Source organism: Schistocerca piceifrons, chromosome 3 (genome assembly GCF_021461385.2).
Source record: "Schistocerca piceifrons isolate TAMUIC-IGC-003096 chromosome 3, iqSchPice1.1, whole genome shotgun sequence".
Classification (NCBI taxonomy): domain Eukaryota; kingdom Metazoa; phylum Arthropoda; class Insecta; order Orthoptera; family Acrididae; genus Schistocerca; species Schistocerca piceifrons.
The window spans coordinates 217,256,467-217,273,188 of NC_060140.1; the positions used below are offsets into that span (position 1 = coordinate 217,256,467).

Sequence of the window (16,722 nt, forward strand, 5' to 3'; positions counted from 1 at the left end):
GGAAATGACTATTACCATTAATTCAAGTCCATTTTTACAAAGTTATTGATCAGACCCTGAAAGTTAACAGTACATTCTATGTATGTGTCACATGCTAATAATAAAGTAAAAGTTAATGTACATGAGATTCTTACTACTAGCCACTCATACTACAATTTTTCATAATTGAGATTCTGACTATTAGCCACTCATACTACAATTTTTCACAATATTTGGACTCAGCAATGTCAATTACACTTAGCTCCAATGTCTGTGTTAAACAGGTCATGGTTTTACCAATACATTGACAACTTCTAATGGTCTGTGTAAAGAAAATGTAAAAACAACAGTTGAGTAGTGTAATAGAATGAGTAGTAGCTTTTTTTAATTGTAGCTTTTTTCTTGTAGTATACACATATAAAGTAATCCAGAAGCAAGTCCTGCAACCATCAGTGTGAGTATATTATGACTAGCCACAATTCAGCTATTAGTATACTTCTAAAGAAATCACCTACAATGGATGCTTTTTTTTCTGCCTGCTTGATTCATTCCACATCTGTGAAGGCTCGCCTTCATGATGGAATTTGCATAACATGATGTGAAGGAATGTAGAAATGTAAATTCTCTTCAGAAACTATATGTTTGCTGATGATGCAGCTATATTAACAAACAGTTCAAATACAGCAAAGAGAATAATGGAGCAGATTCATATTACTCAGTTCAAAACAAATAAAAATAGCTTGCAGGTAACAGATGTAGAGATTAATGGGCACACACGCTAAATGAAGCTCCATGTGTGAAATTCCAAGACATAACAAACTGAGGTGGCATGAGGACATGAGTGCAATGGGTAGTCACGAAGTTTTAATTATCTTCATGAAAAAAAATAAAACTGTGTAATTAATTTTTTGTTAACAGATTCATGCATGCAGCTGTTGTACACATTGAAATCCCTGGGTCCCAGTACTGTAGCATAGCCAACCACTAGAGTAGCCAAAACAAAATAACACTGCCCATAGACAAAGTGGTAATGTGTTATCTCCATGTGGTGGAGAACAACACTTCAATAATCCATGCTGAATTGTTGAAAGTGTACGGTGATGCTGCGCCATCATATTACACTTTGGTTAGATAGCACAGGTGCTTCCAGTGTAATCAAGCAAATGTCTTTTCTGAATACCAAAGAATGAATTGGAAGACATTCTCTTTGTGAATAATAGGGAACTGCAAAAAAGTAGAGATCCTGGTGCTTGAAATTTGATGTATGACAGTTGAGGTGATAGTCAGAAAAATGAAACTCAGTCGTGGATGAATTTTCAGCATCATACATTATATTTGAAAGCGGAAAAAATTGCAGACATCTGTGACTGCTCATACCCTTTTAGAAAGCCTATGAAATTGAGGCAGTGGTGAATGCACAGCTGTGTCAAACCATTCCAGAATCACCATAGAGGATTGCTGGGTGTATCACTATTACCCCAAGAAAAAGCAGCAAAGCGAACAGTGGAAATGTTTGGGTTTACTACTGCTGGAACAGGTGAAGACCCAACTATCACTGGGCAAGGTGACATTTCCAGACTGATGACTAGGTGATTTTTATGGTGAAACATTTCCTGAGCAGCCAAAATGTAGACTTCTACCAAGTCATCCATCGTGAGAACAATGAGTCCACTTTATTGATGGATTGCTCCATATTGTTTTGGCTCCTTGAACACATGCTGTAGTAATGCATTTTCAGTGACTTGCAGAACTTCAAAAATGTACATGCAAAAAAAAAAGTAATAATAATAATAATAATAATTATTATTATTATTATTATTATTACATATCTATTTTTTCTAGGTATAACTAAATTAAAATTAATAGAACAAATTCCACGTCAGCTGAAATAAAACAGCACGTCCTAAGTGGTAACAGATGCTTCCACATGTTTATGAAATGGTTGCCCTGTAGGTCATTAAATAGACAACTGAAACTTCAACTTTATGAGATCATGATCAGGCCAGTTACAACCTGTGGATGTGAAACATGGCACTAATGAGTGCTGATGAGCAGCAGCTCAGGATATTTGAATGCAGATTCTGTGCCATGTCTTTGAGGCAATTCAGGATAAGTAATGTTTCTGGAGATGAAGAATGAATACTGATCAAAAAGGTTTTTTAGTGGAAGCCGACTGAAAGAAGACAGGGAAGGAGGTCACAGAAGTGGTGGATAGACAATGTGGAAGAATATATAAAATCTCTCGCAGTTAGAGGATGGCAGAGGATTATGTTAGAGAGGGCAGAATGGAGGAAACATGTTGAAGAGGCTAAGACCCATGCAGGGTTGTAACGCCATGAGAAGAAGAACTAAAACATTATGACTACCCCTTGAAAAGGGCAGTGCCAATAATATGGTTTTCATTTATTTACATTATATGCACATAAGTAATGTTTGGTATAAAATCAGTGAATCTACCATCAACATTTTTCTTGTGTATATTCACAAGTACATAGTAGAGTTTTCATTTCTGTTATAGTGCATTAATGTAAATTTTATAAACAAATTCTGACTAACAGTAACTAGTATGTGACAACAACTTGCAATTCAGCTTCATTTTAGAGTTAATTGTTGCCAAACTGTTCCAAGAAAACTTCACAAAAACTGTTTCAGTAATAATGACAGAAAATTGTAAGTTATAGATAATCTCAAGAATATGATGAGCTTTCTTGTATTAAAGTTTGGGCCTGAACATCCTCAACTTTAATAGTGTATAGAATGTAAACTATGTGGTTCAACATTATCAGATGAAAATTCATGACACTTGCAACCCTACCATCACAGCTTTGGCTTACTGAATGGGTTAAATTGGTTATCCATCCAAGAGAGTTGTAGGCGTTGATATCTTTTTTCTTCTCCATGCACACCTGTAACTATAGGTCACACATGCAGTATGTTTTTCATTTCTGATTATTCCTTTCTTGTGTTACAGCTCTCTCAAACATAATGCTATGTAAATGTAAGATTGTAATGTTCAAATATAAATGTAAAGGGAAAGTACCCAGTTTTAGCTGGTGGTTTGTATTCTGGAGCAGGCTGGGGACTGTGTTGGCTACCTTCTGTGAGAATGCTAGTAGACTTTCCAGTTACCTCCCTACAACCCTGATAGAAAATTTAGAAAGCTGTTGTTTTCCTTGAAAGAATAGTATGTTCCAAACAACCTCTGTGCAAGGAGGTAATATATTAGGATGCTACAGCTAGAAATAGCACATTATTAATGAAGGCAACAAATTCCTTAAATGAGATTGTGATCATAATGAATTTTTCTGAATAATACTGTCTAGATTACTAGGAGTATTATTATATTTTCATTTATTATGACATATTTCAGCTACTTCTATCATCAGACCTTCTATTAAGATCAAAGTAACATAAGAATCAGTAGATATTAGTGTGTGTGTGTGTTTTGGGAGAGGGGGGGGGGGGGGGGATGCGTGTGTTATAATATAATATGGTGAAAAATGATTTTTGTGTGTGGTGAAGTTTGGGATGTGTATCATTGCTTAACATGAGAAAACAGAATACCATGTCATATTATGGATATCCTCCACAAAATACATAATATGTATCTTGTGTAATCTGGAGCGCTGCTTCTTAATGCTGCCATAGGCTATCTTGATGTTACAGCATCATCACTCAGGAATCATGCAATGGTAAAAATAAGCTCCAGAAATTCGTGTTCACGAGTTTTATTTTGCACACTAGATGTTCGGTGGCGAACTGCATATGAAATTGACTTAACACTGTGTCATGACTGACGTTAAACTAACTCCAACTGAGATATGGCGGCGTACAAATTACCTCTATCTATATGATAGATACTAATATTGTTGCATATTAAGTTTTTAGGTTTAACAATTAAAACTTTTACATATACCTTCCCAAATTATCTCGAGATTTACATGAAATAAAAGTGAAAAATTTCCTACAAAGACAGGAAAGAAAGTGTTTCTATTAAAATTATATGTTTATAATTACAACAATATAATTCATTAATTTGCATATATCATTTTACTTACTTAAAGGATAATTATCCAACCATTTTCAGGTGAACAGAGGGATTAGTTTATTCAGTGAAAGGCCGAGATTCAATTAAGTATGTTTTGTACCAGTAAAACTTTACATTTCTATATAGTCATAATTACAATTCCATTAACTAACAATAATTAAGACATTAGTATGCTGAATTATCATGTCATATTTCTATTATGGATAAAATTTGTTTTTTTAGTTTGAAAACATAAAAATAGCTGTCTTTTGATGACTAGACATATTGGAACTTTAATAATTAATTACTCCATAATTACAATAGCAATTTTATTCCTACCCTGTGCCTGAAGTTTTTATAATGTACAAATTGTGAAGGTACATCAGCTTTTAACCCAACATGTTTCTTTCATTCTGCTTATTGCTGATGCACAACATAAATAATGTCAAAACAACAGCTTAAATTAATGAAATTTATTAATTTGCTGCAAAAGAAAATCTTCAGTGTATTCAAATCCAGATAATTAGAAAAGACAAAATCAAACCAGCACACTGATATTACACATATGCCCTCTTTGGGAGAGTGGGGATGAGACTGGTAAAAGCATATAGGATCCCAAAAGGTTGTGGTATTACAGTGTGTGTGTGCGTGTGTGTTTTACCATTTGACAAAAGTAAAAATTCACTCATCAAAACTTTGGACTCATGAAACAAAGTTCATTTTCAGTTGCAATGAAACACAGTCTGAATCAGGGCATCAATTGTCAATTTGGTCCAAAAGTTCACTGAAATATGAGTACTAACTGAGAAGTGGTCTTAGTGGGGTGCCTTCATTTTTCAGGTCATATCTGCATAAAATGAGTGAGCATCTTCAAAGCTATAGATACTATAAATAAAATTATAAAACATGATTTCAGTGAGTGCAATTCTAGAGACATAAAGTTATAATTTCAAATCGTACAAATTATTAAGTTTGGAGTATGCCTAAATACAACAAGTATTCATTATAATTATCTTCCTTGTAGTCATATGTCCTTCATCTTGTCTTAACATGCTGCTCTGTGTATAAAAACAGTTCTTGCAGTGATAATTATCCATGCTCCAAGAGTTATGACCTTATAAGTGAAGTTTGGTCAAAAATGTACTAAATTGTGTGGACTTGTAAAACAGATAGAAAGAATCAATCATTTTACTCATTTAATTAAAACATTTTGAGACAGTAACCCCATCTTGCAGTGAGTCCAGTAACTTGCACTCAGACAAGTGGTCAGTTGCACACTGCCAGCAGGAGCACTGCTGATCCAATAAGTGCAGAATGTGGCTTAGCAAACAGTGGGAGAACACACCATATAACACAGCAGCAAGTCTCAAAAAATTTGAGAAAAATAGTTTAGACTAAAATCACATTGTTCATTTAACATTGTTTGAGGATCTTGTATATCAATAAAAATTTCAATGTCATCCAGCTTGTTTAAGTCATGTCCTTTTGGTGTTCTCTGAATCACACCCATGTTTACATTTATCTCACTCAGCCTGTGTTTCTGCATTTTTTTTTTTTTTTTTTTTTCCCACCAATGTGTTCCAGCTCCCGTCATAGAAGTGCTATCTAGATATTGTTGTGAATTTCCTCCTGGTCTGTCATACATAAAATTTATCTCAGTCATTACATTCTATTTTGTATGCTCCTGAATAGCTGAGCTGTGTTTGTTGCATTCTTTCCCAATTTTAGGATTTAACTTATTTTGCAAGCTACCTCTGGTTTGGAAGCCTATGCTGATATTGGTTTTTATAAAGCTGTATGCAAGACTTTTGCTGCGTACATCAAAAAATGTTAATGCCACATATCTTTTATTGTTCTCCCAGCCAAGTATATTTTTCTGTGCTAAATCTAGTATTTATGGATACTCCCACTACTCCCGTATCTCTTTACACTACCCATCAGCATAATTACCTCATATCCTTTCTCCATCTCACCCTCACTTTCTGCATAATTATCTGAAGTTCATTCTCTATTTCATCTTCACGAAAAGGTAACTTTAAGATTTGTGTATCATATACTTGAATAAGTTGTTCATATATCTACTGGGATGACACGACTTTCCATTTGTAACGACATCTTCCTAGCCACTTTCTGTATTTTATCAGCATTACATCTCTGTAATAAGATAATGTCATCTACATATCTTCTGCAGTAGACAACATTTTCTTCTGTTTCCAGGTTTGCTTGAACAAAGTTATAATCCGTATCATTTATAAAAAAATTTGCCATTGCCCATTGATAATTCATCTGTTTGTTGATTCATATTGTCGCAGAAGAAGCTGAGGAGCACTGTGGTGTGGTGGTTATGATACTAAACTGTTGCATGGAGGATCGTGAGTTCAGAACTCACCTGGACTGTACAATTTTGATTTACATATTTGGTTCGAGTACATTCTAGAAGTATCCACAAATGTCAAGCATCATTGTACTGAAATGTTCTGTAGCTGTATATATACTGTATATGTTCTGGCCAGAGGAAGTTCACTCCGTGCTCTTCTATGTGCAAGTGCTGAATAAACCTTCATTAAGTGAAGTTAGAGTTCGTCATTCATCTAATTACACCGTCTTCTATGTGATATTATTCTGGTGGAGGCACCAGGTATTGGAACTTGTGATTATCAACGACACAGTGGCTGCCATTAGGCCACGACAGAGCCGCCGTTTACATGGCAAGAAACCCAAGTTCAAGCTATATTCAACAGATCGTAATCTACCAGAGACAGAAGAAGAAGAAGCCGTTACGTTGACAGCAACGGTGTGCCACTACATGAGACATTGAGACATCCTTCCGAGTTCTCTGGTGACGATGGCCAAGATCCAAACAAGTGGCTGAAGGTATATGAGGTTTTTTTTTTTTTTCTTTATTTTATATATATATATATATATATATATATATATATATATATATATATATATATATATCCATTAGTCTACTGACTGGTTTGATGCGGCCCGCCGCAAATTCCTTTCCTGTGCTAACTTCTTCATCTCAGAGTAGCACTTGCAGCCTACGTCCTCAATTATTTGCTTGACGTATTCCAATCTCTGTCTTTCTCTACAGTTTTTGCCCTCTACAGCTCCCTCTATTACCATGGAAGTCATTCCCTCATGTCTTAGCAGATGTCCTATCATCCTGTCCCTTCTCCTTATCAGTGTTTGCCACATATTCCTTTCCTCTCCGATTCTGCATAGAACCTCCTCATTCCTTACCTTATCAGTCCACCTAATTTTCAACATTTGTCTATAGCACCACATCTCAAATGCTTCAATTCTCTTCTGTTCTGGTTTTCCCACAGTCCATGTTTCACTACCATACAATGCTGTACTCCAGACGTACATCCTCAGAAATGTCTTCCTCAAATTAAGGCCGGTATTTGATATTAGTAGACTTCTCTTGGCCAGAAATGCCTTTTTTGCCATAGCGAGTCTGCTTTTGATGTCCTCCTTGCTCCGTCCGTCATTGGTTATTTTACTGCCCAGGTAGCAGAATTCCTTAACTTCAATGACTTCGTGACCATCAATCCTGATGTTAAGTTTCTCGCTGTTCTCATTTCTACTACTTCTCATTACCTTCGTCTTTCTCAGATTTACTCTCAAACCATACTGTGTACTCATTAGATTGTTCATTCTGTTCAGCAGATCATTTAATTCTTCTTCACTTTCACTTAGGATAGCAATGTCATCAGCGAATCGTATCATTGATATCCTTTCACCTTGTATTTTAATTCCACTCCTGAACCTTTCTTTTATTTCCATCATTGCTTCCTCAATGTACAGATTGAAGAGTAGGGGCGAAAGGCTACAGCCTTGTCTTACACCCTTCTTAATACGAGCACTTCGTTCTTGATCGTCCACTCTTATTATTCCCTCTTGGTTGTTGTACATATTGTATATGACCCGTCTCTCCCTATAGCTTACCCCTACTTTTTTCAGAATCTCAAACAGCTTGCACCATTTTATATTGTCGAATGCTTTTTCCAGGTCGACAAATCTTGTGAACGTGTCTTGATTTTTCTTTAGCCTTGCTTCAATTATTAGCCGTAACGTCAGAATTGTCTCTCTCGTCCCTTTACTTTTCCTAAAGCCAAACTGATCATCACCTAGTGCATTCTCAATTTTCTTTTCCATTCTTCTGTATATTATTCTTGTAAGCAGCTTCAATGCATGAGCTGTTAAGCTGATTGTGTGATAATTCTCACACTTGTCAGCTCTTGCCGTCTTCGGAATTGTGTGGATGATGCTTTTCCGAAAGTCAGATGGTATGTCGCCAGACTCATATATTCTACACACCAACGTGAATAGTCGTTTTGTTGCCACTTCCCCCAATGATTTTAGAAATTCTGATGGAATGTTATCAATCCCTTCTGCCTTCACAATATAAGATGGCAGCCAAAAACAGTTGCAGGATAGAATTTTTTTATTAAAATTCTTGACCAAGGTTTCGGTACATATAAATATACCTTCATCAGAAGTACATTTCCTGAATAGAAAGACACATTCATTAGAAAAGCCATATCAACGAAAGTGAGAAACAGAAGCTTAAATAACGGTGAAATTGCTAAAGTAATACAGGCACACAATCTTTACTACTTACTAAAATTACATCATGCACTGGAGAATAATGAAACAATTATGCCAAAAGGCGTCGTCAGTAATTAAAATATCATCTCCATTTGTACGACATGTGTAATGGGTACAGGATCAAAGCGAACAGTTTAACAATGTTACTTCGCCTATGAACTGTTGAGACACGAGTGTGAAGGCACTAAGGTAGATTGTTTCGCCGAGAGAGGGCACTTGCATGTGCCAGACTCGCGCATATTACAATCCATAAATACATACATAAGCGCATCAAAATTATTAAAGGTTGTGTTAATTCAAACTTTGTCTTAATAAATAAAGCGTATCACGCCAATTAAAGACATTTATGTAAACTAGAAATATAGAACCAAATTTACCTGTGTCCTAGTGTCAAACGGATAAAGCTTGCGCTTGGAACATCTAACGAGAGAGGGCACTACTGTAATGCGCGAGAGTCTCGCGTAACGTAGGCAGTGAAATACTTACTAGCGAAACAACCGAAATGTTATAATAAAACGAAACCATCTGTCTGTATGAATAAAACATAGTAGTCATTTAACCACACATACACATTGAAATTCATAATTAACTAACATCACAATATGTAGATCCCAACAAGATAGGAAAAGCGCATTTCACCGGCATCAACAAGCAAGAAAATAACTCCTAGTCAGCCAGACTATATTACATTAAGGCAATGAGGGGTTTGAAACTGTCTAAAAAATTTTTGTTTCGAAGCTGCACCTGTTCATTAAGAACAAAACCATCTTTTAGAGACAGATGCTTGAAAATCTCTAATTCTTCGAGCAAGTCTAGTTTGTCACCTTTATCAGCTTCATGAAGCAGCTCTACGTCGTCCAGTTCTCTTGGCGTGTGCTATAAGAGCCATAGATGTTCAGCAAAAGTGGAATTATATACGTTTTCCCCATTTTTACCTAACTTGTGTTCTTTATACCTAACTTTAATGGGTCTACCTGTCTGCCCTATGTAATAGTTTGGGCAGTCGTTACAAGTAATTTTGTATACACCGGACTTAGTGCTGAGTTCTTCTCGTGCTCCAATATTATGAATTACTCTACGTTTGAGGCTATTATTTACGGAAAAAGCAACTCTATAACCGTATTGTTTCTGTAAAAGTCTTTTAATCTTATATGAAACGTTCCCTAAAAATGGAATAGAAATAAAGTTATTACTCTCATAGTTCTTTGCCCTGTTATCTCCTAAAGTAGAAAATTTTACAGCTGTTTTTTTCTTAGCAATTTGGTCAATTAATTTAGGGTCGTATCCATTGTTAGTGGCTATTGATTTTAATAAAAATATTTCATTTTCAAAACAATTCTGTGCTAAAGGTGTGCTCACAGCGCGATGAACTGCAGAATGAAAAAAGGCGATCTTGTGAGTTTGAGGATGACAGGAATCTGCTGGAATAATATTATCAGAAAAAGTTTCTTTACGGAAAATGTCGAAGCTAATGGTGTTACCCGATAACTTAAGTTTCAAATCAAGAAAATTGAGTTCTCTCTCGTTATTTTGTATCTCTTTTGTAAATTTCATTTTCTCATGGAAACTGTTGAAAACATGAAACAGTTGTTGTAGATCTTGGTCACAACCTTGAAATAGTATGAGTATATCATCAACATAACGAGCATAAAAAGAAATCTTATTGCCTAACGTAGGGTTGTTTTTGAAGAAATTTTCTTCTAGTGCATTCATAAAGATGTCAGCAAAGATGCCAGCTAACGGGCAACCCATGGCTAAGCCGAATGGTTGCTCATACATTTTACCATTAAACTGAAAGTAATTGTAATCTAGTACAACCTGCAGTAGTGACATAAGTTCCGACAACTGTAGCTCACTTAAAGTTTTATGTTGTCGAATGTTACCTTCAATAATCTTAAGAGTGATATCTCCTGGAACATTGGTGTATAAACTTACGACGTCAAAAGAAACCAAACGAGAGGAAGAAGTGATCTCTATTGATTTTAGCTTGTTTATTACCTCAGCACTATTTTTAACAGAGTAATTGTTTTCAAAAACAAAGGCTTCTTTAATTTTAGTGTGTAAAAATCTTGCTAATTTGTGATGTGGGCTCTTTATTCCATTAACAATGGGACGAACTGGGTGTTTACTTTTGTGTACCTTAAACTGACTTCTAAGCGTAGGTGCTCTAGGGTTCATGTTAATTAAGGTTTTCTTTTGAAACTCTTTCATAAGATGTTTACTTCTCCTTAACGTATCTCTAATTTGCTTTTGTAACGTAGGGGTATGATCCTGTTCAATTTCAAATATACCATTTTCTTCGAAAAAAGCCAAAGTTTTAGCAATGTATTCACTTTTATAGGCTACAACAAGCGAATTTCCTTTGTCTGATTTAGTGATGAGAGCCTCATTATTTTTTAATTTACGGTTAATACTAGTAATAATGTTACCACCTCTCTGTTTTAAATCACTGTTTTTTACCGACTTGACCTCTCTTTCTATAATTGCGCTACATTCATGAGCTATCCTATTTTGTTGGGATTTTTCAATTTTTACGGAGTCAAGACCAACTTTAAGGTCAACAATAAAATTATCTATCACTTTAGGATCGTTAATTACAGGCATGAAATTGTATTTAAAACCTCTCGCTAGCATGGCGCTTTCTTGAGGGGTAAAGCTTATAGAAGTTTTGTTTAGTACTCTGTCGAAAAATTGGTGTTCGCAATTGACAGTTCTTTTTGCATGAACAACATTAGATTTTGGGGTAACATTTTCCAGTTTTTGAAGTTTAAAATCATGTCTACACTGAATTTCAACCTTACGATTGTGTAACCACTCATTAACACTATGCCAAACACTGTCTACGTGAAAGTTAAAATAATCTTTAAAAGTTCTAGTAATATAGAGATACAAAGAGTAAGCTTCTTCATTTAGTTTATCTTTCTTCTTATAAAGGTCACTGATTCTGTCACTCATAATTTGTTTCACCAGTTTAGCTTTAGTAGATGGAAACTTCTTACACTGTTTCACATTGATAAAAGCCTTCACATGATTCGGTGTCAAATGGCGTCTCTCACACTGTTTAGTGAAGTCAATAGCCATACCTGTTTTCAGGATTTTAAATGAGATGTCCATGTATTTTGAAACAGCCTTTGAAACCTGGGCAGGTACATATTTCAAGATTTTAAACATGGCTGCAGCAGCAACTGTTAAAATTCTTCACAATATAAGATGGCAGCCAAAAACAGTTGCAGGATAGAATTTTTTTTATTAAAATTCTTGACCAAGGTTTCGGTACATATAAATATACCTTCATCAGAAGTACATTTCCTGAATAGAAAGACACATTCATTAGAAAAGCCATATCAACGAAAGTGAGAAACAGAAGCTTAAATAACGGTGAAATTGCTAAAGTAATACAGGCACACAATCTTTACTACTTACTAAAATTACATCATGCACTGGAGAATAATGAAACAATTATGCCAAAAGGCGTCGTCAGTAATTAAAATATCATCTCCATTTGTACGACATGTGTAATGGGTACAGGATCAAAGCGAACAGTTTAACAATGTTACTTCGCCTATGAACTGTTGAGACACGAGTGTGAAGGCACTAAGGTAGATTGTTTCGCCGAGAGAGGGCACTTGCATGTGCCAGACTCGCGCATATTACAATCCATAAATACATACATAAGCGCATCAAAATTATTAAAGGTTGTGTTAATTCAAACTTTGTCTTAATAAATAAAGCGTATCACGCCAATTAAAGACATTTATGTAAACTAGAAATATAGAACCAAATTTACCTGTGTCCTAGTGTCAAACGGATAAAGCTTGCGCTTGGAACATCTAACGAGAGAGGGCACTACTGTAATGCGCGAGAGTCTCGCGTAACGTAGGCAGTGAAATACTTACTAGCGAAACAACCAAAATGTTATAATAAAACGAAATCATCTGTCTGTATGAATAAAACATAGTAGTCATTTAACCACACATACACATTGAAATTCATAATTAACTAACATCACAATATGTAGATCCCAACAAGATAGGAAAAGCGCATTTCACCGGCATCAACAAGCAAGAAAATAACTCCTAGTCAGCCAGACTACATTACATTAAGGCAATGAGGGGTTTGAAACTGTCTAAAAAATTTTTGTTTCGAAGCTGCACCTGTTCATTAAGAACAAAACCATCTTTTAGAGACAGATGCTTGAAAATCTCTAATTCTTCGAGCAAGTCTAGTTTGTCACCTTTATCAGCTTCATGAAGCAGCTCTACGTCGTCCAGTTCTCTTGGCGTGTGCTGTAAGAGCCATAGATGTTCAGCAAAAGTGGAATTATATACGTTTTCCCCATTTTTACCTAACTTGTGTTCTTTATACCTAACTTTAATGGGTCTACCTGTCTGCCCTATGTAATAGTTTGGGCAGTCGTTACAAGTAATTTTGTATACACCGGACTTAGTGCTGAGTTCTTCTCGTGCTCCAATATTATGAATTACTCTACGTTTGAGGCTATTATTTACGGAAAAAGCAACTCTATAACCGTATTGTTTCTGTAAAAGTCTTTTAATCTTATATGAAACGTTCCCTAAAAATGGAATAGAAATAAAGTTATTACTCTCATAGTTCTTTGCCCTGTTATCTCCTAAAGTAGAAAATTTTACAGCTGTTTTTTTCTTAGCAATTTGGTCAATTAATTTAGGGTCGTATCCATTGTTAGTGGCTATTGATTTTAATAAAAATATTTCATTTTCAAAACAATTCTGTGCTAAAGGTGTGCTCACAGCGCGATGAACTGCAGAATGAAAAAAGGCGATCTTGTGAGTTTGAGGATGACAGGAATCTGCTGGAATAATATTATCAGAAAAAGTTTCTTTACGGAAAATGTCGAAGCTAATGGTGTTACCCGATAACTTAAGTTTCAAATCAAGAAAATTGAGTTCTCTCTCGTTATTTTGTATCTCTTTTGTAAATTTCATTTTCTCGTGGAAACTGTTGAAAACATGAAACAGTTGTTGTAGATCTTGGTCACAACCTTGAAATAGTATGAGTATATCATCAACATAACGAGCATAAAAAGAAATCTTATTGCCTAACGTAGGGTTGTTTTTGAAGAAATTTTCTTCTAGTGCATTCATAAAGATGTCAGCAAAGATGCCAGCTAACGGGCAACCCATGGCTAAGCCGAATGGTTGCTCATACATTTTACCATTAAACTGAAAGTAATTGTAATCTAGTACAACCTGCAGTAGTGACATAAGTTCCGACAACTGTAGCTCACTTAAAGTTTTATGTTGTCGAATGTTACCTTCAATAATCTTAAGAGTGATATCTACTGGAACATTGGTGTATAAACTTACGACGTCAAAAGAAACCAAACGAGAGGAAGAAGTGATCTCTATTGATTTTAGCTTGTTTATTACCTCAGCACTATTTTTAACAGAGTAATTGTTTTCAAAAACAAAGGCTTCTTTAATTTTAGTGTGTAAAAATCTCGCTAATTTGTGATGTGGGCTCTTTATTCCATTAACAATGGGACGAACTGGGTGTTTACTTTTGTGTACCTTAAACTGACTTCTAAGCGTAGGTGCTCTAGGGTTCATGTTAATTAAGGTTTTCTTTTGAAACTCTTTCATAAGATGTTTACTTCTCCTTAACGTATCTCTAATTTGCTTTTGTAACGTAGGGGTATGATCCTGTTCAATTTCAAATATACCATTTTCTTCGAAAAAAGCCAAAGTTTTAGCAATGTATTCACTTTTATAGGCTACAACAAGCGAATTTCCTTTGTCTGATTTAGTGATGAGAGCCTCATTATTTTTTAATTTACGGTTAATACTAGTAATAATGTTACCACCTCTCTGTTTTAAATCACTGTTTTCAAAGTCTGTTTCAAAATACATGGACATCTCATTTAAAATCCTGAAAACAGGTATGGTTATTGACTTCACTAAACAGTGTGAGAGACGCCATTTGACACCGAATTATGTGAAGGCTTTTATCAATGTGAAACAGTGTAAGAAGTTTCCATCTACTAAAGCTAAACTGGTGAAACAAATTATGAGTGACAGAATCAGTGACCTTTATAAGAAGAAAGATAAACTAAATGAAGAAGCTTACTCTTTGTATCTCTATATTACTAGAACTTTTAAAGATTATTTTAACTTTCACGTAGACAGTGTTTGGCATAGTGTTAATGAGTGGTTACACAATCGTAAGGTTGAAATTCAGTGTAGACATGATTTTAAACTTCAAAAACTGGAAAATGTTACCCCAAAATCTAATGTTGTTCATGCAAAAAGAACTGTCAATTGCGAACACCAATTTTTCGACAGAGTACTAAACAAAACTTCTATAAGCTTTACCCCTCAAGAAAGCGCCATGCTAGCGAGAGGTTTTAAATACAATTTCATGCCTGTAATTAACGATCCTAAAGTGATAGATAATTTTATTGTTGACTTTAAAGTTGGTCTTGACTCCGTAAAAATTGAAAAATCCCAACAAAATAGGATAGCTCATGAATGTAGCGCAATTATAGAAAGAGAGGTCAAGTCGGTAAAAAACAGTGATTTAAAACAGAGAGGTGGTAACATTATTACTAGTATTAACCGTAAATTAAAAAATAATGAGGCTCTCATCACTAAATCAGACAAAGGAAATTCGCTTGTTGTAGCCTATAAAAGTGAATACAGTGCTAAAACTTTGGCTTTTTTCGAAGAAAATGGTATATTTGAAATTGAACAGGATCATACCCCTACGTTACAAAAGCAAATTAGAGATACGTTAAGGAGAAGTAAACATCTTATGAAAGAGTTTCAAAAGAAAACCTTAATTAACATGAACCCTAGAGCACCTACGCTTAGAAGTCAGTTTAAGGTACACAAAAGTAAACACCCAGTTCGTCCCATTGTTAATGGAATAAAGAGCTCACATCACAAATTAGCGAGATTTTTACACACTAAAATTAAAGAAGCCTTTGTTTTTGAAAACAATTACTCTGTTAAAAATAGTGCTGAGGTAATAAACAAGCTAAAATCAATAGAGATCACTTCTTCCTCTCGCTTGGTTTCTTTTGACGTCGTAAGTTTATACACCAATGTTCCAGTAGATATCACTCTTAAGATTATTGAAGGTAACATTCGACAACATAAAACTTTAAGTGAGCTACAGTTGTCGGAACTTATGTCACTACTGCAGGTTGTACTAGATTACAATTACTTTCAGTTTAATGGTAAAATGTATGAGCAACCATTCGGCTTAGCCATGGGTTGCCCGTTAGCTGGCATCTTTGCTGACATCTTTATGAATGCACTAGAAGAAAATTTCTTCAAAAACAACCCTACGTTAGGCAATAAGATTTCTTTTTATGCTCGTTATGTTGATGATATACTCATACTATTTCAAGGTTGTGACCAAGATCTACAACAACTGTTTCATGTTTTCAACAGTTTCCACGAGAAAATGAAATTTACAAAAGAGATACAAAATAACGAGAGAGAACTCAATTTTCTTGATTTGAAACTTAAGTTATCGGGTAACACCATTAGCTTCGACATTTTCCGTAAAGAAACTTTTTCTGATAATATTATTCCAGCAGATTCCTGTCATCCTCAAACTCACAAGATCGCCTTTTTTCATTCTGCAGTTCATCGCGCTGTGAGCACACCTTTAGCACAGAATTGTTTTGAAAATGAAATATTTTTATTAAAATCAATAGCCACTAACAATGGATACGACCCTAAATTAATTGACCAAATTGCTAAGAAAAAAACAGCTGTAAAATTTTCTACTTTAGGAGATAACAGGGCAAAGAACTATGAGAGTAATAACTTTATTTCTATTCCATTTTTAGGGAACGTTTCATATAAGATTAAAAGACTTTTACAGAAACAATACGGTTATAGAGTTGCTTTTTCCGTAAATAATAGCCTCAAACGTAGAGTAATTCATAATATTGGAGCACGAGAAGAACTCAGCACTAAGTCCGGTGTATACAAAATTACTTGTAACGACTGCCCAAACTATTACATAGGGCAGACAGGTAGACCCATTAAAGTTAGGTATAAAGAACACAAGTTAGGTAAAAATGGGGAAAACGTATATAATTCCAC

At 35.0% G+C, this 16,722-nt stretch overlaps 1 protein-coding gene across 1 annotated transcript in view; it reads left to right on the forward strand.

The window, feature by feature from the left end:
- The window catches only part of LOC124787768 (dynein beta chain, ciliary-like), an 834,683-nt gene that overhangs the window by 715,136 nt on the left and 102,825 nt on the right, over positions 1–16,722 (forward strand). The gene's annotated exons all lie outside the window — the stretch shown is intronic.